The 22,305-nt window shown below is 37.1% G+C and overlaps 1 protein-coding gene across 4 annotated transcripts in view; it reads left to right on the top strand.

The window, feature by feature from the left end:
* The window catches only part of LOC133522653 (protein TANC2), a 262,748-nt gene that overhangs the window by 202,238 nt on the left and 38,205 nt on the right, over positions 1-22,305 (top strand). Inside the window, exon 2 of one of the 4 annotated variants that reach the window (XM_061858043.1) lies at positions 16,240-16,265. The exons of the other annotated variants lie outside the window; for them this stretch is intronic. The gene's annotated coding sequence lies outside the window, so the exon portion shown is untranslated. The remainder of the gene's footprint in view (positions 1-16,239; positions 16,266-22,305) is intronic. 4 annotated transcript variants of the gene reach the window in all.

The following is a 22,305-nucleotide window of genomic DNA, read 5'->3' as shown; positions in this document are numbered from 1 at the left end:
TCGGAAGCTCAAAATCAATATAAAAGGTAAACTAACCGAATCATTCAAAACTGTAATGACTAACAAGACACTTAGGTACTCTGCAATTATTTTAGATTTATTTCAATTATGTTATAACTTCATGGTTTATATAACGCATGGATTGCAAATCAAATATTGTCCTCATGCAGGTGAGCGGTTACAGTAGTATAATTATACACAGAAACATTCTAGAGGTGTAGACGCGCGTGTCGATTCTTTGATGACTTACTTAAGGTGACGTTCGGAATAGACTGCAACAACAGTACCGCTGCAGTATTGCAACGGAAACTTACTGCCGACTGCGTTACTGCCGCAAATACGGGCAACAACATCGATTTTGACAGACGTATTGCATTTGCAACAGTATTACAGCGCGACATTACTGCAGGAGATGTCAAATTGAAGAGGGAAGAATTGCTTTTCGAATCTAACGAATTAACGGTAATTTTTCTATGAAATTCCATTTCGGGAGAAAACGTTTTCCACCAACTAAATCATAACAAATCACTTTGATTTTGATATCGATCGCTTCAGCATAATGTATTCTAGGTTTTGCTTTTTTGAAAAAAATAAATTTGTTTATTTTGATAATTTTGTAACGAAGGAAACATATAAACCTAGTTTTTCGTTATGTCAATAATATACTAAAAAATCATGGATAGTTGAAAAAACGTTTTCTCTTTTTGTATGGACGATTCTTCCCTCTTTTTCCAAGAAGTCAATACTTACAACGCTTACATTTGCCTCAGAACATCGTATATAGCAAGTAAAAGTTGTTATGTTGAAGGAAAATACTTGAACCGTGAGAAAAACTCAAGCATGAGCTTATTTAATCGCGATGCTCTCCAAGGTTATCTAGTAAGAAAAATGCACTTGATGATTACTACTTATGATACTACGATAAAAAACGTTTACGAGCGGTAAACATGTGTAATAAGTAAAAAGTATGACATGGATGACTCAGGCATACCTACTTTGTACCGAGCGAGAATCGCTGTCCTGAGATAAGGGCTGATTCAGACGGCATGCGAACACGCATGCGATTTTAGTTAGATTGCGGACTGTTCAGTACCCCTAGTGTAAATTTGATCGACATCATAACGTGACGAACGCGTTTGCGTTAAGTCTCATTTTGTATAGGATTTTGAGTTTCCAAAACGTCCCGCTTGGCGCGCTCTTTCTAAATCCAATACAAAATGAGACTAAACGCAAACGCGTGCGTCACGTTTCGAAATCGAATTTATTTACACTAGGGGTACAGGTTACGTCGCAGCAGTAATGCAGCAACAGTTGCCTTTAATTTTGACGGTGATTGTCGTTGCTACCGTCGCGGAACCGTCACATAAATAAATAATTTATATTAATGGACATTAGTACACAAATTGACTAAGTCCCACAGTAAGCTCAATAAGGCTTGGTGTTGAGGGTACTTAGACAACGATATATATAATATATAAATATTTATAAATACTTAAATACATCACCCATGACTCAGGAACAAATATCCATGCTCATCACACGAATAAATGCCCTTACCAGGATAAGAACCCGGGACCATCGGCGTCGTAGGCAGGGTCACTACCCACTAGGCCAGACCGGTTCGGTCACATGCACGGAATATTAGGTGACCGAAAACAGAAATACGAGTATGTAAACTGACGGCCTTTAAGATAAGTCGAAAAATTCCTAAAGATACGATATGGATTATATCAGTGTCAAAAGTGACGTTATTGTTTGAAGGAACATTACTTTTGACACTGACATATCTAATCCATATCGTATCTTTAGCAAATGTTGGACGTATCTTAAAGTTCGAATCGGGCCGTTTGTCATATATGGGACATGAATGTCTTTAGAAGTATGTACATACGTAACCACGCAATTGTGGAGTGTCACTTATGAATCTTGAAAGAAGTGCTTTCCTAAAATGGAGCTTACTTAAGTACCACTTGCAACTATTTGTAGAAACCTTCATAGATGTTGATAAAATGAAATTTAGTTATGTTATAAAATGTTTTATGTGAGAGAGAAAGACTGCTAGTGTGCTCTCTCTCTCTCTCTCTCTCTCTCTCTCTAGGGAGTTAAAGCATAGGTGAACAAGCACACACAGCACACAGAAACAAAGAATTCTTGTTAACATACCATATACCACCTAACTGCATCTTTCGTTAAAAATAACATTTAAATTTACTTTTATCTAGTCCGTCTCTTTCTCTCGTATATTATTTATCTCGTACTTTTTAACGGTAACAACATAAAGTCGCCTACTTTTACCGCAAACGAGTGTCACATATTTACTGTAGCATCTTTACTGTTAATATCTAGAATCTATGATGTATTTCCCAAACTACGGAATTTCGTTCTCAATTTAAAACTACGTGTTGAATTGTAATGATACTTGGCACATTTGACGACCGGTTTGGCCTAGCGGGTAGTGACCCTGCCAACGAAGCTGATGGTCCCGGGTTCAAATCCTGGTAAGGGCATTTATTCGTGTGATGAGCATGGATATTTGTTCCTGAGTCATGGGTGTTTTCTTTGTATTTAAGTATTTATAAATATTTATATATTATATATATCGTCGTCTAAGTACCCTCAACACAATCCTTATTGAGCTTACTGTGGGACTTAGTCAATTTCTGTAATAATGTTCTATAATATTTATTTATTATTATTATTTATAATGACAAGAGGTATATCTATAGGGCTGAAATTCGTTTATACTTAGCTAAAAACCGCATGAAAACTTCAGTAACTGAACGGATTTTCATATAGGTTTTTGCCTATCAATAGAGTGATTCTTGAAAAAAGTTTAAGTATATAATTTGTCAAGGTTATGTGTAACCCGTGCCAAGCCGGGACGGAACACTTACGGACGTATGATATAAGCACGACCTTTTCTGAGGAACTTCTCAGTTAAATTCTAATGTATAAGTACTTGAAACACAGCAATCGTGCTCTATTTCTCCAACTACCTGTAATGAAACCTACTGGCATTTAGCTTATCTGTTCTCGCTAATGTTAGCTTTGGCTAGGTGTTGCTCCACACCTGTTGCCTTAATTTATTGTGTAAAGCCGATGTACACTATTAAACCGAAACAGGTTAATGAAAAATATAATTGAAGAATTTTTGAGAAATTCAACGCCTCATTTTCTCAAAATATATTTTCTTAAATATAGCTTTTCACAATAAAATAAAGAAAAATATGCACTTGTGCTATTTATTGTATAGAATAGTGATATAATCAAGCTTTTCAATCTCGTACCTTACTTAGGCAACTCAGCAAGCTTGGTTGCCTAAATACGGTACTCGACTGATATTTAGGGTTCCAACTCAAAGGTTCTAAAAAACGGTTTGTAACCCTCATCTAAACTGAGACATGTAACTGACATTTAAACTATAAAAAACTTGGTGTAGATATACTAGGTACGAGTATAATTCACGTTTCAAAATATAAATCAGAGAAAGCAATTTAAACAACAAAGCATAAACTAGAATTAAGCAAAGCAGAGCTCCGTATTTACTGTTGTAACTCAACCTGAATTGGTTAGGTTAGTAATGTTATTGTAAATCTAGCTACCGTTGTAAATATATTGGCGTATACAGAGTAGCTAATGCACTTGGAACCACTTGGAACCAGTGGCGGGGCAAGACCAACATTTTATGTGGGCAAGGTACATTTAGCGAGGCCCTCTGGTGGCGCAAGAAATAATGAACATTTTTATGTTGTGTCCGAGATATTATACTCATTTGAGGCGCGAGGCCCCTCGGACCGCGAGGCCGTAAGCGGAGGCCCACGTCGCCCACGCCTAACGCCGCCTCTGCTTGGAACCGTATGGTTTTAAGTAGTACTGTCATTCTGCCGAGCGCGAGCAAGTTGATCGCTCCATGATATCATCTGAATAAGGACATCTAAGTGATTCACTTAAGCGATTGTTGAATTATTGGACTGAAAAATGTGTGACAACTTTAACAAAATTTTGTTGAAAGCCAGGTCAATCTGCCGAGTGGCTTTATAAAACAGATAAACACCGTAAGATCTATGTCAGAAAATATGAAATCTAAGGTGACCAAAATATTTGTCCACTCCAATTAGCCGTGTCTAAGTCCCCCTGCAATTCAGACAAAAGACTAAAAACCCTGATATGTCAAGGGAAATCCTGACATATGTCAATCGGAGCGGAACAGTGGCATGATGAAGGAGCCAGATTTTAAGAGAGCCTTATTTTGGCAATTTCTTACTAGAATTTTTATACTAATTTTAATATTTTTAATAAGAACACTACACTAGTATTTTGACACCAACAAACATTTAACAAAATTCGCCCCAAAACTACCGCAAAAAATTCAAAACCTGGATCCTCTTGTCACTTTCCTACCAGGAAGTCATACTAAACTGGTTTGCCAAAACTTTCATAGATCTTAAGATTGGCCAAGACAATCTTACATAGATCGACCTAGCCCAAAACTCAGTGCCGGATTAACCATTAAGCAAAATAAGCACTTGCTTAGGGCACCACGTGTAGGGGGGCACCAAAATCGTAGGAAAAAAAAACGGGCAGGCTGCATCAGCATCGCAGTCGTCGTACACGAAACAATTTTATGTGCAAGTACCCATCTAATAACGAAGGGTCGTAAGAGAGTGAGGACACGTAAGCACATCTCCAACCTTACGCGGAGGCCATCAAAGCTCATGGCCAAAAAATCTTACCGTCGGGCTTGTGGCCAACCGATTTTCTCAACGTAAATTACCGATTTTGTAGCGTATGTTCCCTTGCACACGAGATATATCGGCCAGGCCGAGTTGCTGCAGAGCCGCGACCTAATTGTCAAAGTGTAATAAAGGGCCCTGCGAAGGCCGAAAAATAAAAGAATCTTATCAAGTTGCGCTTTCGAGTTAAGGCAAAGGCCGAGCAGTAGGAGGACTGTGATTACGAGTACATAGGTTCGATTTCAAGCCACTCTTTTGCAGTTCGGCGGTAGGTCTTATGCGACGCCAGGCCTTTTACTTTATGCAAACTGCCTCACTTTCGCTTGGCCATGGATCCAAATCCATGCTGTCCTCTTTCGCAGCTGGGCTGCCTTGCTCACACCTCGCCATTGGTTGTATTATATGATAACGCGCCGCGATCGGACGCTGCGGACGTCCAGCTATTCATACCTCGCCATTGGTCAAATTCAAGCCTTGCTTTCTTCCAGCTCGATCTTTGGCCTCATCCGTAGGTAAGCGCCGATCGAACGGTCCGCGCATTCAGCCTTAGACTTTGCCTTTAAAAACACTGATTTAAACCTTTACGATTTAGGCCAATCAAATTAGATCCAAAAATAGCGTTTTGAGGAATTAATTCCCAGCAAGCTGGAAATTGTTTTAATACATTTATTTGATCCTAAATGCGTATAATCCGAGTTTGCTCTATCTCCTATGGATCCTTAGGAGATAATTTTTTCCTTTGGATTGCCAAACCACTCGATGTAGAAGGCACCCACTATCAATTACAATAGCACTTGGTGGATCCGACACTGGTAAGAAAGCGTTTTCGGATTATTAACAAGATTTTACCAAAAATAAAAAATGTTGACCTGTTTTTACAATTTACTACGAATACATATTAAGGTACCTTAAATCAATCAATCAATCAATATATTTTATTGCAAGAACATAGTTAAATTACATTTCGGATCCTCAGATATCAATCTTAATAATACTCGTAATTAGAACAAATTTTCGGTCGGCCGTACCGTTTTCGATTTATAAGCAAAAAAACTGAAAAAGAGGAAACATTTATGCACACCTCCTGGAATGGAGCAAACTCGGATTACACGTATTTTTAGGTCGAAAAAATGTAATTGTATTGGCCTAATTGTGACACATTATTATTTAAGAAAACGGGACTTAGTCGCGTTTGATTAAGTTCTAAAATTACCTCCAACGTCAAAATAATGATGTCGACTTTACACAGTCTTCTCCGAGACCATGGGGACAACGCCGTCCTTGAAACGTCGGGTCAGAGGTAATTTTAAAACTTACCCTGTTAAGTCCCATTTTCGTAAACAATAATTTGTTATTTAAGACATTTGTGGCCATTGGTAAATGGTCTGACAAGAACCAATGGCCAATGGTTAAACCCCTACTGAAGCTCGACCTTTGCCCTCACATTAATGAGCTTCGCAGGAAAGCTGTGCGGAGTACGGCCTATGTCTTACGTCTTCGCTTACACTTGGACAATGGTTGGCTTGGCCTCCGGACTTATGCGAAGAACGGTCTTCGAATTTCCTTCCACTTCACCTTACCTACTCTTGGAACATTACTGCTGCAGTACTGTCAATTTCCTTGATAAAATGATGTGACGGATTGATAATTCTATTCTCAGCAGTAATGCGGCAATAAACGTCACTCAATTTACCAAGAAAATAAAATGTAATCTTGATGAGGGGGCACCATGGTCTAGAAATGCTTAGGGCACCAAAATGTCTTAATCCGGCACTGCCAAAACTAAACAAAGCTTGTACTATTGGTACTAGGCGACGATATACATAAATATATACTTATATATATATATATATATATATATATATATATATAGAAAACACCCATGACTCAGGAACAAATATCTGTGTTCATCGCACAAATAAATGGCCTTACCGGGATTCGATCCCGCGACCATCGGCTTCATAGGCAACCCACTAGGCCAGACCGGTCGTCTACAACCCTCACTCGATTGTTTAATGGTTACACATTTAGTTCGAGGTTACCTGTATCTGTAGGTAGCTCGTAAACTAAGACGTTCAAATCAATCCACTTCACTTAGTGAATGATAAATAGGTTTTAGCTCGTAAATAAACCGATTATTGTGATAGGCTTGAGACATTATGTGAGCAATAAAACAGTTGAAAAACATTTATACCTACTTACAGTTAACAGCTTATAATCGCTTATGAAACCTTCAAATCAGCAGTTAAACAGAAACTACCTTACGAGTAGATCGAGACTTCTCGTGCAGTGTCTTCTTCCAATTATGCTGCTTGCTTCTTAACAGTCTCATAGATTTTTTTTATATTAAAAATTGGAAGGAAAAGCATCGTAAAGACATTGATAGGGAACACACTGTCGAGTCTACTGTAGCACTGTGTGTGATTATTTAAGTCATCTTATTTGGGATTTGGCATTTTCGATTTTTTTTGGCAATCGGCAAGGCTCATTTTTAGGGTTCCGTACCCAAAGGGTAATAAAACGGGACCCTATTACTAAGACTCTGCTGTCCGTCCGTCCGTCCGTCACCAGGGTGTATCTCATGAACCGTGATAGCTAGACAGTTGAAATTTTCACAGATGATGTATTTCTGTTGCCGCTATAACAACAAATACTAAAAAGTACGGAACCCCCGGTGGGCGAGTCCGACTCGCACTTGTCCGGTTTTTTTTATCCCAACCCAAAATCTTAGATAATCTCATTATAGATACTAAATAACCTGTAAACAATTTTTATGCTCCTCGCAAGACAGAGTACAGGAAATTCTTTGATCAAAGGATCCAACGCCTATCACCACGTGAAACAACGGCGCTACCACAATCCCTATCGCGATACCATCTCTAGGCATCCACGGCGAACTCGAACGCTGTCGTAACATTTCGTGCAAATGTTCGAATTTGTCCTCACGATCCGGTGATAGCATCTGGAAACACTTCCAAACGTTACGTCACAGTCGCGGTTTGTTTCGTGATTTTACGGAGTTTGTTTAGTCGTGATTTGCATTTGTTTAGACATTCGGATTGAGTTAGTCGGTGCTAGGAAAGGTGCTTGAGTTCTACTTTTGGCTTCTAATAATTTTCAATGCAAGTCTGTTATAAAATGAGCTTCATAAAAATATTGATTGGTGATTGAGGTTAAGTTTTTATTTGCAATATAGTTAAGAACTGTAAAAAAGGGATATCTATATAATATCATCTACTAAATTAGCTATATAATTAGGAGGCAAAGGCAAAGAAAAACGTGACATAAAATAAGAAAAAAAATAATTACAAAAAATGCAATAATCGCAACCTCTGGGTAACAATATTACCCGGAAGTGCACCTCCACATGCATACGCACTTAATTATTACATCATTAAAAAATGCTTAAGAATATCAAATATTGGCAATTGCACCCAAGCAAGTCATTGCATGCCTCATGATTCACTTCATCACTTGTGACATGGTAAAAAAATATCTTCGAGTTTCGAAAGTGACGCATCGGTTACGAATAGTTAAAAGTTGATCACGAACAACAGAGTTACGATTATGGTTTTAGTGTTAAGTGGGAATTATATCAGACTGCCAACTGTGGAGTCAGGGTTTGACCTTACGCTCTGTATTAAGCCTTAAGATGTTACTTTTATATCGGATATATAAGGTATTAAGAGCAATTCCTAGCGGAGCAACTTTTCAAATCTCGAATTTTTGAAGCTATGTTTCTGTCGCGCTGCGGTGGGCGGGAGTGCGTGCGTGCGATAAGAACAACTGCAGTTCGGACTAAAATTCCCACGCAATCGAGGTTTCGCTCTCGACTGTTTCCTCCTCCAAAACGCAATCAATGATTATGAAATTTTAGAAACTGGAAGAGGAAGAATTAGTCTATGCCGCTATGTTTTGATTTTTTGGATATTCGTTGTCATATTTGTATCCTGCGCCTTTTTTGCAGCCACTTCAATTGAGCCGTTTTTGCTATTTTCGAGGTGCTGTAAGTTTCTTCAAAATAAAATAATCCAAAAAGCAAAACATTGCGGCCCAGATATTGATGATATTGATCTTATTTGAAAATATCATTGCTCTAGGTTAAAAATCCAGGGAGGAAACAGTCGACAGCGTTTGTATGGAAAAATCGCAACTAGGAATTCCTCTTAATCTAGTAGCTCCGTGAGCAGTGTAGACCTCTCAAGCAAAGCTTAAAACTCAATAAATGTATGTATGACCGCCATTTTGAAGAGTTCACAAAAACTGAACTCAAGACTGACAAGACTGACAAAAAAAATATTTAATCATCGAACCTGCTCACGAAATTTCACGTGAATCTGTTGAGAATTGCGACCTGTAGAGGAGAACATTCAGGCATACGAAAGCATATTTGCCCAAGCTGAAACGTATACTTTCGCTAACGCTCGGTCAATTAGGTAGGTAATCAATGTTCTTAAAACCTGTGCTTCGTTAGGTACTACATTTAGGTCTTAAAGGGTCTTAAATCTTATAAAGCGTCAAGATCTTAAAAATAAAAAACTACTTAAGTCACTTTAAGAGATACTTAAGTTATTATTGCTCAAAGGAGGGCGGAGGAAAGTCGAGCCAAATTATTTGACATCGGACAATGACATGAAAATAAGACCTTCGTCATCTACATTGTCTCTTATTATTTTAGATGCGGTTTTTGACCAATGAAAACCAGAGCAAAAACGCATGCAGTTTTTTGTATTATTTAGATTTAGACACCATAGACATTGCAATGTGAGGATGCATTTGAAATTATCAGTTTTAATACAACGTTTTAAAACGAAACGCTATAATCTTCTCATTTGCTACCCCTACACTTTCACCTTTCGATCGGATATGGTCGGATACTCGGATCTGCTTTAGTTTTGCATAACGCTTTTTATGGAGTAACGGGTTGGGACCGCTTTATGCAATAAATACCGCTAAGGAAAATAACGAATAAGCACAACAATTCCTAGGCATCAATAACAATGTAACGTTAGATCTAAAATGCTGCAACTGCTGCAAGAATTATATGTAAAGTCTGTCTAAACTAAATCTGTACCGACTAACAGAATAAAGTGTGGAAATATCATTGTAAATGTCTCTTTTTCATAGAAATATTGCATTGCAAATGCCACGCAGAGTCAGCTTGGTCCGACTATAGTTATTTTTGATCATTTTCTTTTTTTTCATTCTTTGTTAATGATAATGTTACTTCTCTACATTCTCTACATATTAAAAAATAACTGTATTTCGTGTTAGATTTAGGCATAGTTAGACCAAGCTAAGTTTGCCGCGAGTTTGATTGTTCAGACGGTGCAAGTGTTATTTTAAACGTCTTTGACGTTCAAATAACACTTTCACCGCTGCCAACTTAGCTTTGGTCTAACTCTACACACCTTATGATTTTATCATTTGCCACAAATTACTTGAAATGCTTACTTAACAAAAGCCCGAAATAAAGTTGATAATCTCAGGCATTATTTATAAATAGAAAAGTAACTCAAATATCTGTCTATTACAAAATGGTTAATAAATACAAAAGGTTAATCAAACATCCTCCCACGTGAAATCAGCAGGCCATAACAATTGTCATAAAGACATCATCGTTGCATGAATAAATATTTTCTTGATTTGCTATCATTGCATTTATTGTCAATTTGGGCATACAAATTGGTCGGATTGTACAAAAGTTAAACTAATTTCAGCTTTATTTTGTAGTGATTTATATTTAAATTTGTTTGGCTTGGTCACCTTTGAACTTAACTCATCTTTGTGAATAAAAAGCGGGGGAATTTGAACTTTGTTTTATGTATGTTAAAGATCAAAATTCATTGATAGTCGTGTATAAATATGGGTGATGTATGGTCAATAGTACGTTTCTTGGTGGTGCAATCGCACCTTGTCTAATTTTGACGTCCAATGGAATATGTTGCTTCAAAGCGTGTATAGTATAGAGATATAATGATTTGCCTTTTTAAAGGTAATGCTCGTATTTCGTGAATAATACCAACTTTAAATTTTAGAGATTATTTAAATAAGGTACTCTTTATTACGCAGCGGCTTACGTGACCGAATAACTCGCGAATGCAACGCGGCGCGGCGCTGCGGCCCAGCGGCATTCGCGTTCTCAACGAGATCGCCCACGTACTTCCATAGGTATCAAATGATTGAATTCACGTTCGCGAGTTATTCGCTCACATAAGCCGCTGCGTTAGGCGAAAAATCTAAGAAAGATTAGAACGTACATAAATGTGACGCCAAATAATAAAGATTGATTTACATTATAACACTGTAACCTCGTTTTTTACACCACCCTGAATGTTGTGTTTATTTAATTTTGAATATGTACAGTCTGGCTAATGAAAGATGAATCTGCAAAAACGCATAGACTTTACCAATATAAATACTAAATCTTATTTTCTTGACAATTAATTGATTAACATACTTATATTAATTGCTTACCCAGCCAACCAAGTTTGCGTCAGTAAAGCATCTAAAACAAACTGACCCGAAAACCTATCTACATTTATATTATCTATGCCCCATGCTGCGCACACGCGTTGACGCTGTACAAAAAGCCGTTGACGGGCGTAGGCCGGGGCTCGAACCCGTATCAACAAACATGAGGCTTAATAACTCGAAGCTATTAAGTCGTACCGTGAGAAACCGTGTAGTTTAATTGAAGCATGCGCTTGCGCAGAACTGAAATGACTTTAATGAATGAATAATGGATTTATACAGAGGATATTTCTATAACTCGCTTAAATCTAAAATAGGCCCTTGAGGCATTGTACCAAGGATACTGGCGGCATTTGCTCGTTGTATCGCAATGCTGAGATGTTGTGCGAGGAAACCGCCAGCTCTTCGGTCAGCAGTTACGTCAACCAGATGCTTCGCGATTTTCTAGAGGTCGATTCTAATTTACGAGTATGTAGTTTTTTCGAACGTTTTCACCCTTTTAGCAAACTCCACAACCCCCTTTAAATTTCATTGTTTTTCAATAGTTCATGTTTTTGTATTGTTTCATTGCTCTTTATATTTGTTGTATGCACTATTAAAAAAAACACATTTGGGTAAAAACAATTTTTAAGGGGCCCACTGATTACCAGTTCGCCGGACGATATCGGCCAGTGAGTTATTCGCAAAAGATGACAATCGCGAATAACCGACAGGCCGATATCGTCCGGCGAACTGGTAATCAGTGGGCACCTTTAGAAAATGCTTACTGCTGTAGCCAATACAATTAAAGCTAACGACTCTGGAATACATATATATCATGTTTTCAAATCAAATACTGAAACAAAGACAAACCGGACAAGTGCGAGTCGGACTCGCCTACCGAGGGTTCCGTACAAGTTAAACTTTTTTTTTCAGATTTATAGTTTTCTGATTTTTCTCTGTATTTGTAGTGTAAGACGATATTACTTGCCAAATTTCATAGTTCCAGGTACTCTATACATTTTGATTCCCTTGAGAGTGTCGGATTACACATTTTTTGCGACATAAACGGCCGTATCTTTTTTTTATGTTAACTTGGAAGTTTTATTTTTTCACAGCTTAAAGGGACTGTAGACCCGTGTATGAGTATATACAGTAGGTACCCAAAAAAAACTTCATACAAAAAAGTGATAAATAAAACCAGACTGGTGTCTAAGCTCTTTTGAGACTGAATGTCGTTTTAGATTGCACAGTAAAGTTGTGGTTATGTTCAGACAAATTAACTCTCTGTATTTGGCGTCGTATACTTGTAAATTATATTTGGTCGAGGCATGTACGGCTAACTTTACTAATTGACGCAAATTAATTACTGCGTTTTGAGTTTAGACGTAACATTTTGAAGTTTATAACTAATTAGCATGGCGAGACGCATTCAGAGAAACAGACCGAATTTGATGTGGGTGTACTTATATGTAACAATTGTAACAAGGGCTGACATTTGCCGCGACAATACAGCCAGCAGCATTTCCGCGAGGCAATTCAGTCACGATTGGAATTTTAGATAGTTTCGATACTTAGACATTTTGAGAAATGATACGTTACTTAGATTTTCCCTCATAAATGCAGCCGAGATAATATGTAGATATCACATAATTATATAGATAATACTTTTCGAGATTACTTGTGTGCTAAATTTGGGTAGAGCAGAATGTACAATTCAACGGATGTGGCTAACGAAAACTTGTTTTTTTTTTCGTTTAATTTTTACACTACATGTTGGCCAACAGTGGGACACAAAATGGCTACTTACATAAAAAAATATTACATGTTTTAATCACGAGCAAATGATATGAAAATATCACATGGAAAATAGACAATATTTTCAAAGGGCTCTAACCATGACCTTGAAAAAGTTAATGTTGACTTGGTAGAAGAAAAAACACAAACATGTCTATTTTCATTACTTAAGCTGGCCATACACACTAGGGTACGCCTGTGCCGTTTTGTACAGCTTGCCCAGCCAGCCTGCCTGTTTTGCCAGTCTGTACTGTGTTGCCAACTGCACGGGTAAAGCTGTATAGGAAACTGCACAGTCGAATGCCAAACACGCTCCGTCTTAGTGTGTATGGCTAGCTTTACAATTGTATATCGTTTGCGTACAAGTCAGCCTGCAATATAATTTTTTAATTAAATGGCTAGTGGTATAGCCGGAGTCCCTGACGAACAGAATCTTAAACAAAATATATTTTCAGAGTAATTGGCATGAAAGGTAAAAACCTGCGCGGTGTCCATTCCTTTCGTCGCAAGTTTCGTACAGCGCGTCGTATCTTTTATCCCCTTCTAATTTTGTGACACCCCCCTTTTAATATCTAGATAAAGTCAAGTAGTGCGAATCCGTGAACCATGGAAACTACTTAAAGATACGTATAAGATCTGCCTAAGATAAAACACAGGCACATCTGATATACGCATTCTAACCTGAAAGACAGATTGCTATCATCTTAATAATATACACACTTAGCGTTCACCATGACCGTGACAAACGGGTAATGATCCTAATAAATACTTGGTATTTATACCTAATACTTATACTACTTGCTATTATTTATACATAGTATTTGTATGCGCTAATGATTCTCTGCGAAGCTCTGGCGGCAACGAATGGTAGCACAGTATATTGCTTAAATCAGTAAGTAACCCAACAATTCATATTCTATATGTAGTTGAAGAAATAATATTTGCATCGATGAATGTTATCGCTAATGGCTCTTTTACAATAGGGTAATAGAACAATTAACTCCCAGTTTTGCTTCAAAAACTAATTGAACTAAACAATCTGGAACCCACTTACTTTGCTACATTTTAATTTCAAAGTTTTCCTAGCTATCCATTTTTTCGGTTAATAGTCTGTTAAATTTAATAATAGTTTTAATAAATGAAAAACACAATGTTGCAGAAACTAATTTGGCGAAATATTATCTCTAAATAAATATTATATCTACTTACTTCATTTAGTTCTATTAATAAGTACTTAGATGGAATTATATTGCAAAACTGAGATATTCATTTGAAAGTTAAAACGATCAGTGTCGGAAAAAGATTTCAATTACATAATAACTTGTAAGTATGTATTATCACAGAAACAAAAAGTATCATTGCCATTTATTTGTACTTATGTGGGTGATGTGTGATTTGTTTTACCAATCGGTGCAAATTATATTTCGTCAACTATACACTAGTCTATCTCTACTACACAGTACACTAGTAGATAGCAAATGAGGTTACTACTCCTACGATGCGATAGGCAACTTCATTCATTTTAGAAAAAAACTACCTTTTACGTCAGTATTTTTACAGGCAATAAGCACATGATTTTCATAGGTGACTGAAAAGCATCAGGTACCTACTGTTGCAATATTACATCACTGCTGCAGGTGATTGTCAATTTCGTTTCAGTAGGTAATGACGGCAAGGAAGTTTCCGATAGCTTGGATTACCCAGTATGGTAGACAGTTCTCCTAATTTTGTAGTTGTTGGCTTAGGACGCCAATTCAAATTTACATTTCGACATCAGAACGATATCTTAATGAAGTCTTTTTTATCATTCGCCCCTGCATCTCGCTCGCGCCAAATCATCTATGGACATCTACGAGCGAAATGCACACGCGATTTTTTATATAGTATTCATGTAAAATTTACGTACGAATCGGCGTCTATAAATACGCTTCGAAATATGTGTAAAACCTTATAGGGTAATTACCAGTTCGCCGGACGATATCGTCAGTTATTCGCAAAAGCTAACAATCGCGAATAACAGACAGGCCGATATCGTCCGGCGAACTGGTAATTAGTGGGCCCCTTAAAGGTTCAGTTGATATACTGCATGCAAACGTATATAGTAAACTGTGATATAACGGCCATGCGGTCTTTAAACTGAAAACGGTTTCCATTAGCAATTGTCATCGTAACACTAAATTATAGCGAAACCTAGTCATTAAACTAAACTACAGTTATACAGATACTCACTGAGAAAATTATAGTTTAAAATGACGTATTGTTAAAGGAATATTTACATAACGGATATATTTTTTGTTATGACAGTTATATAATAAACTATCATGTAGACAATAAAGTCCCATTTTAGTTTCAATAAAATGAAAATCGTCTATGTTTAGATTAATATAGAGAAATCTTTAATTATGAAGTAAAAGCATCACTGTAAGTATAACTGTTCTTTCGCAGATCTACCTTTTTTGCAATAAGGTTTACAAATTGTCAGTTAAGAGTCACTCGAACCCGCCGCCAATAAGCCGCTCCCATATAATTGAAGTTACGCTCTCATTTTAAAATGGCATGCTTAAATTAACATTTAGGTAACATTAATTTCTTTGTTTTACAATTTCTATAGATCGTGTCATTCACGAAGCCGCGTTCCTTGACTAGTATTGTCCGGTTATTAAAGGTTAGATTTGACAATTCTGCACGTCATCGTGGATGACACGAAGTATAGCAACGAAAACTAGTAGCAGACGTGAAAATAGTTACTAGAATCTTCATGTATCATGTTATTTTCGAATGTCCTTTTATAATAACATCGTAACTTTGACGGTAGGTATATAAAAATAAATTATAGTGACATCTTAGGGCGACCTCACACATTTTCCATTTTCCATAGCGCTGACTAGACGATGACGCTCAAAAGACACTAGTGTGTGGTGCCCCTTACACAGTTGTACCTAGCTAGCCCCAAACCAGGCAAAGCTTGTACTAATTGGGTACACTAATACTATACACTACTGGTACTATAAATAAATACACACATATATAAGTACATAGAAAACACCCATGACTCAGGATCTGTGTTCATTCTGTAAATATATGCCCTTACCGGGAATCAAACCCAGGACCATTGGCTTCATGGGCAGGCCAAATCGGTCGTCAAAATGGTGGCTATGTACGGCGGCTAGTTCGTTTGACTCTTAAATTAACGATGGAATATGGAAACATATAATACTCTATAAAAAAGGTTAAATATAATTGTTTTGTCTTGTAGGTGCTTGGAGCCTCGCCTCGTAGTTTGTGAGTGTTTGCACTTCCGACTAACCTTAACTTACTTAACGAAAGGTTACTGGTTTAAAGTAACATTTAATCCTAATACAATAATAATTTCTTCATATTAACAGCAGCATAATACAAATAATTTACCATCTCATATCATATTTTGTACTAAAATTATATTGCTTAAGGTTTGCAGGGCAGAAACAGTGGCTCAGCTCGGACAGTGTGTTGAAATTAGGTTGAGTGAGGTTCCATCCTTCAAATAATTAATAGAATCAGGCGTTACTTTGCGGTAATCCATGCTTATTAAAGCTAGAAATAATACTGTGCTAATCCGCGATAAAATGACGTGCTAGTCAATCAGTGCTAACCCGTTATACTTGCGTATTTTTACATGCAATTAATGTTCCCACGCTCCCTCCGCGGAAAAATAATACGCAAATAAATATAGCAACTCACCACCAAAAGTACAAAACTCGACACGTGTTTCGCCTCTCTACGAGGCATCCTCAGGAGATGCTGGAGATGTTGACGGTCTGACGCCCGACAACTGAACATACACACTGATAGTGTGTGTAAATTAATTGCATGTAAAAATACGCAAGTAAGTATAACGGGTTAACACTGCCTGACTAGCACGTCATTTTATCGCGGATTAGCACAGTAATATTTCTTGTTTTAATTCCCTCCTTGACCCTACCGATATTCAACAGGGAACCGATTCAATTGAAAATAAATGAAAATTAGACTTTTCATGATACTTTTCTATCGACTTTGTATATGTATAGTTTCCCTTCCAATTTTTTCGTGACTCAACTCTGTTGAAATTCAATATAAAAACAACTATAACTCTAAAGGCACTGGTGTTAATTTTCGTTAAATAAAATGTGCCAATTACTGAAACAACAATAAACATAGTGTTGTGTTCCTGCCGGTGAGTAAGGTTGCCAGAGCTCAAAGAGGGGGGGGGCGGGTTTAGGGTCGGCAACGCGCATGTAACTCCTCTGGAGTTGCAGGCGTACATAACATAGGCTACGGAGACTGCTTACCATCAGGCGGGCCGTATGCTTGTTTGCCACCGACGTAGTATAAAAAAACATACACAAGAGAAATTAACTCAGAAAAACAAACCGATAACATACATACATATATTACGACCACGTCTATAACAAGCAGAGTAATTAAACTACTCGTAAGCATTCCTATAACCATCATAGATAAATGAGAAGTAATTAAAGGTAATTAAATGCTTGGTAATTAACTGCACTGACCCCTGGCTCGGGATTTGCATTGGTGAAGTGATAATTTATGGTTTGAAGTGAAAACTAGCAAGTGTTTTAATACGGGCTATACTGACTTAATTATACGGTTATTTTTTAAACTTTTAGCTCTTGAGGTGAATATTTATATCGATCATCTGGGCTAAGATGGTTGGCTCTTTATCATTTGTCACCATGCCTGTCACGTTCTAACAAGTATGTAAGCGCGAAAGTGACGGACATAGTGACAAGTGATAAAAGTGGAACCATGATGCCGCCGCATGTTAGGTTCCGACATCGCGTCCATAATTGATTGTAGCTTATAAAATAGTATGTAAATGTGAAGGTGTTTTCTTAGTGTGAGACCGTTAAAAAAAGTGACAGATGTCGGGACAGACAGAGGCATTTTAAAAAAACTAGAGGAACGCGGTGATAATGGGGAGTATTACTGAAATATTCTGCCGCCAGAGTGCAGCACTAATAGCACTTTTCGTAAACCATAGAGTAACTTATACAGACTGCCTTAAACTGTTTTTTTGGCAAGTTTTCGCAGAAAATAAAGTAAGACATTGATGCATCAAGACGGCTTGTTTACAACGGGCCTACCGGGAAACGCAAAAATCGAAATTTAGTTATCTGCCTCTTCATCGCTCGAATATGCAAGAGTGATAGATAGGTTAGATAACGAAATTTCGATTTTCTTGTTTCGCGGTAGACTCTCAGTGATGTGTGAGTTGTGATGGATTGTACTAGTGGCGCCCCCTATGTAGAGATTCGCGTAATATTCCCTATTATGCGATTTTGGTTTTATATTGTTAACGCCGGCATGCTTGTACGATTGGAGATTGCGCAGAGTAAAATTACCGAGTCAATAAAATAAGGAGTCTAAAGAAGTTCTTCAATTTAGACATCCGAGCTTCCCCTTTAATCATACTAAGCAAATTTTACTATGGGACCAACTCCGGAATCGTGGTTTTATTCAAATGGTTGTTCAATACATTTTGGCTTCAAATGTCGATGTTACTTATAAGTGGCCCAAAAAAAATTTTCGCGCTATGCTGTGTCTACAACATTAGCGTGTGTGTGACATTTTTGGGTAAAAAATTGCCCTGAAAAAATGAAATCATATAAGGTAGGTCAGGGAGGTAGGTCAATCTTGGATTAAAGATTTTAGGATAGATATACCTATACCTACCTATCTTGGTCATATCGATACTAGAAGCTGAAGAGTAAATCCTGATTTATGACAATTTAGTATCGTTTTCTGCCATTTAGATTGACATATAACTGTCGAAGAAGTATATAAAGAAAATGAGGCATTTCCTTTTAAACTTAAAGGTATAGGTACAACTATAAAGAAAAAATCACTTAAAAAAGCGTATGCAATAACATCCATTGACGTACCACCATTGCGGTCGACCCGACTAATGTTCCAAAGAAATCGAAACCAACGCCTCAAAAGGTGTTCTCAAAAAACTTAATTTGATCCTACATTAGACAGTTCTCTCCAAAACGAAGAACAATAATCACCATCCGTGTTTAATAGAACATAAAAAAAGTTAACGATTTGAAAATTGATGAGTTCTCTTAAGGTGCCGTAAGATCAGAGAGCGGAGTTTAAAAAAAAAAATTTTTGGCAAAAAAAACTTTTTTGGTACAAGCTTTTATCGCTGACTGTACTTTTCTTTCCACATGCAACTAATACTCATCGAACCGATTCTAGAAACCCTAAACACAATTAGGTTGCGTTGATTTATCACAAGTTCCTATGTCCACCTCTTGTCTCCATCATCAAATCAGCTCGATGGTACCATAATATTGTAGTGCCACCCGACTTACATATGTATGCAAATTTTCAGCTCAATCGGAAACCGGGAAGTGGATCCAATTTAACTTTCAAGATTTGATTACCGACCGACAGACAACAGGACAGGTGAAACGTAGGTGAAACTAAGTAAAAGCTTGTAATAAAATGGTACCGCTTTTTTGGATGACAATACAATTGGCAAAAATTTGAGGATTTTCTGTAGGGACTTCAGCGATTCGAATCCTGAATTTTTGACTTTCGCTCAATATAAAAAAAAAACACTAACATAGGTAGGTCTAAAATGCACTTTAAAAATTTGTAACAAGCTAAAAACATTTTTTTTTTAAATAAATATGCGCAATTTTATTTTTGAGGGTACTCGGTGATTACTTAAATCTTACAACCAATTATAATTCAAAAACATGATATCTGCGGCCCCGCGCTCGCACATCCATCTCGCTCCCGCTTACGGTCAGTGAGAGTGAGAGAAGAACACAAGCGACTACTACACAAAGACAACAAAACGGCTACTGGGCCTTAACTAAAATCATTGAAGAAATGCTCTCAAAGCGTGACCTAGAATTAGGAGCCCAAAATGCAATCTAGCAATCAAATTACGACTCTATCTCGTCGATAAAAGGCAGATAATCTTTTGCAAATTCGAAGCAAATTCTGTTTTTAATATTTTCACATGCTAATGTTTTTTTGGTGGCATCAACGATGTGACTCAGCGTCTGACCAGCCAGACACAACGCCCCGTACCACGCAAACTCAAACGACCACAAATATCGCATCGTTCCGTGCAAACTTCTTGTTTTGCTAAACCTGAATTCTGCAGTTGTGAATATCGTGGTACTGAGGTACTTGCAAATGTACAATATCGTTTTTTTTACTTATTTGCTGTTGATCAAAAGGCATGAGATCGCTATCTCGTGAGTGTTAGATTCGATAATTGATTGACATTTAATTCGCAACCAGCACTTTTGGCTGCCAAGTTTGACTACCGTTGGGCCCCCACGTGGTGTATTTTATTGATTTAAAAGTCTTAAGTGCCTGAAAGCGGTGTTTTTAGAGTTCTTTCATACTTGAAAGGTATGAAATAGCTATAGTTAGAATAACTGATGAGTTTATAATGAATGTAAGTATAGATTCGATACGATGTCGAAACCGTACATCCATCAGTATTATTATATTGGACAGGTCTAATCAAATGTGCGTGCATTATGAGAAGGCTTGCCTAGATAATGATGATGATGGGTCATTGTGCTTTAAGTAGGTTGTAACTTAAATTTAGAGATGACAAATTGATTATTCCCTCTATTGCAAAAAGGACCACTGGCTAGATTTAAAAGAAAATTACTTTTATATTACCTTTCCGTGATCTCGTGTGATCTAGAGAAAGCCTTCAAGGTAGCGTGCCATCTATTGCTACTAAACGAATGTTTGAGATTTGCTTCTAGTTTAATAGATGTCGCTAAATGTTACACAAGTTATAGAAAATAAGCAAGCTTTGACAAAAAAATACAACACAGGTTTTTATGACGAAATTATAAACGTTAAGTTTGCTATTTTGATTTAAAAAAATAGCAATTGTAAAGCATTTAACTTAAACCTGAGCACTTAACTAAGGGAGTTCCCACACCAATCAAGCGATAATCGATTGATCGCATCAATCGATGGTAGAAACGAACAGTCAACGTCGATCGATCGATCGACTGGTCTGGGTAAAAACTATTGGTACTACTAACATCAGAAAACATATAAATGTATTTATTTACAAGTAATTATAGCCACTTACATCGAAATTCCAGCATAATTTTAGGACCTATTTGTGTAATAAACCGAGACTCACAGTGGGACGCCCAAGTGTCCAACTTTATTATAAATTACGACTTTAATTCGAAATACCATGTTTCCTGGCTCGTTCGTTAATTTATTTTCTTGGCCGTTAACATTAAACAGCACGGATAATCAATAAAAGTTTACTTCAACTAATTTAAAACAAACAATTAAAACTACCATTATCGACATAATGTATAGTTCAATAAGGACTTAAAATATACAAATTCGTTACGAGAGAAAGAGGACCTTAGTGCGCTGCGGTAGGAGCTTAATACCGTATTTTTTTTAAATAAAACTATAAATACCTATTACTGAGTGGTTGGTTACTGAGTGGGACCCACGGATCACCATTGACGGTGCAGGACGGGGTGCATGCAGACGGAAAAGGAGATGGCGAGACTTGGACGCATTCTCTCCTAAATAGTGGGAAAATGCCAATGACAGTGTCGAGTGGAGAAAACGAGGGGATGCTTTTACCCAGCAGTGGGACACTAAAGAGGGCTAACAAAAAAAATCTTATTTTGAGTACAAAGTTCATATTTTACGGCCCGATTCGAAGAATGACTAAGGCATGTTTAAGATCTTGGAAAGATCTTGAAAAGATCGATAGCTAAACGACATGTCAAAATTGACGTTTATTTCGATTTCGCTGTGATACCAATAAGATCTATCTACGATATTTCTAACGTCGAAGTGACATTGGTTGCCCGAGTCGAGCTGCTTCTGTCAATTATACGACATAAAAACGATATCTAAACCAGAACTTATCGTTATCGTATCTCATTCTTCGAATCGGGCCGTTAGTACCGATTTAGTATTGAGATATGAGAGTTCGAACAGTACCTACCTACTTAGTGAATTATTAGTATTATGATCAGTCATAAGTAAAAAAATAACATATTCATAAGTTTATGAAGCTACGGTGTTTTAATCCATAATAATTTATATTAAGTAAAGACAGGACTTTTAAATTAACTTTATTGGTTGTTTGTTTTAATCGTGATAGTAATTAATCAACTTTTTCTTTCATAGTTATAAAAGGCTTCGGTGAAAGTCAAAGGGTTACGTAAAACTAAATTTGTTTTGACCGCTTGCGCACGACTCGAAGGATAACTTGAGTTTGGTTTAACGTTTAACTATACATATAGGTATG

The sequence above is a fragment of the Cydia pomonella genome, chromosome 11 (assembly GCF_033807575.1).
Source record: "Cydia pomonella isolate Wapato2018A chromosome 11, ilCydPomo1, whole genome shotgun sequence".
Classification (NCBI taxonomy): domain Eukaryota; kingdom Metazoa; phylum Arthropoda; class Insecta; order Lepidoptera; family Tortricidae; genus Cydia; species Cydia pomonella.
The sequence above is the reverse complement of the archived record's forward strand: the minus strand, read 5'-3'. Positions and strand labels throughout refer to the sequence as shown.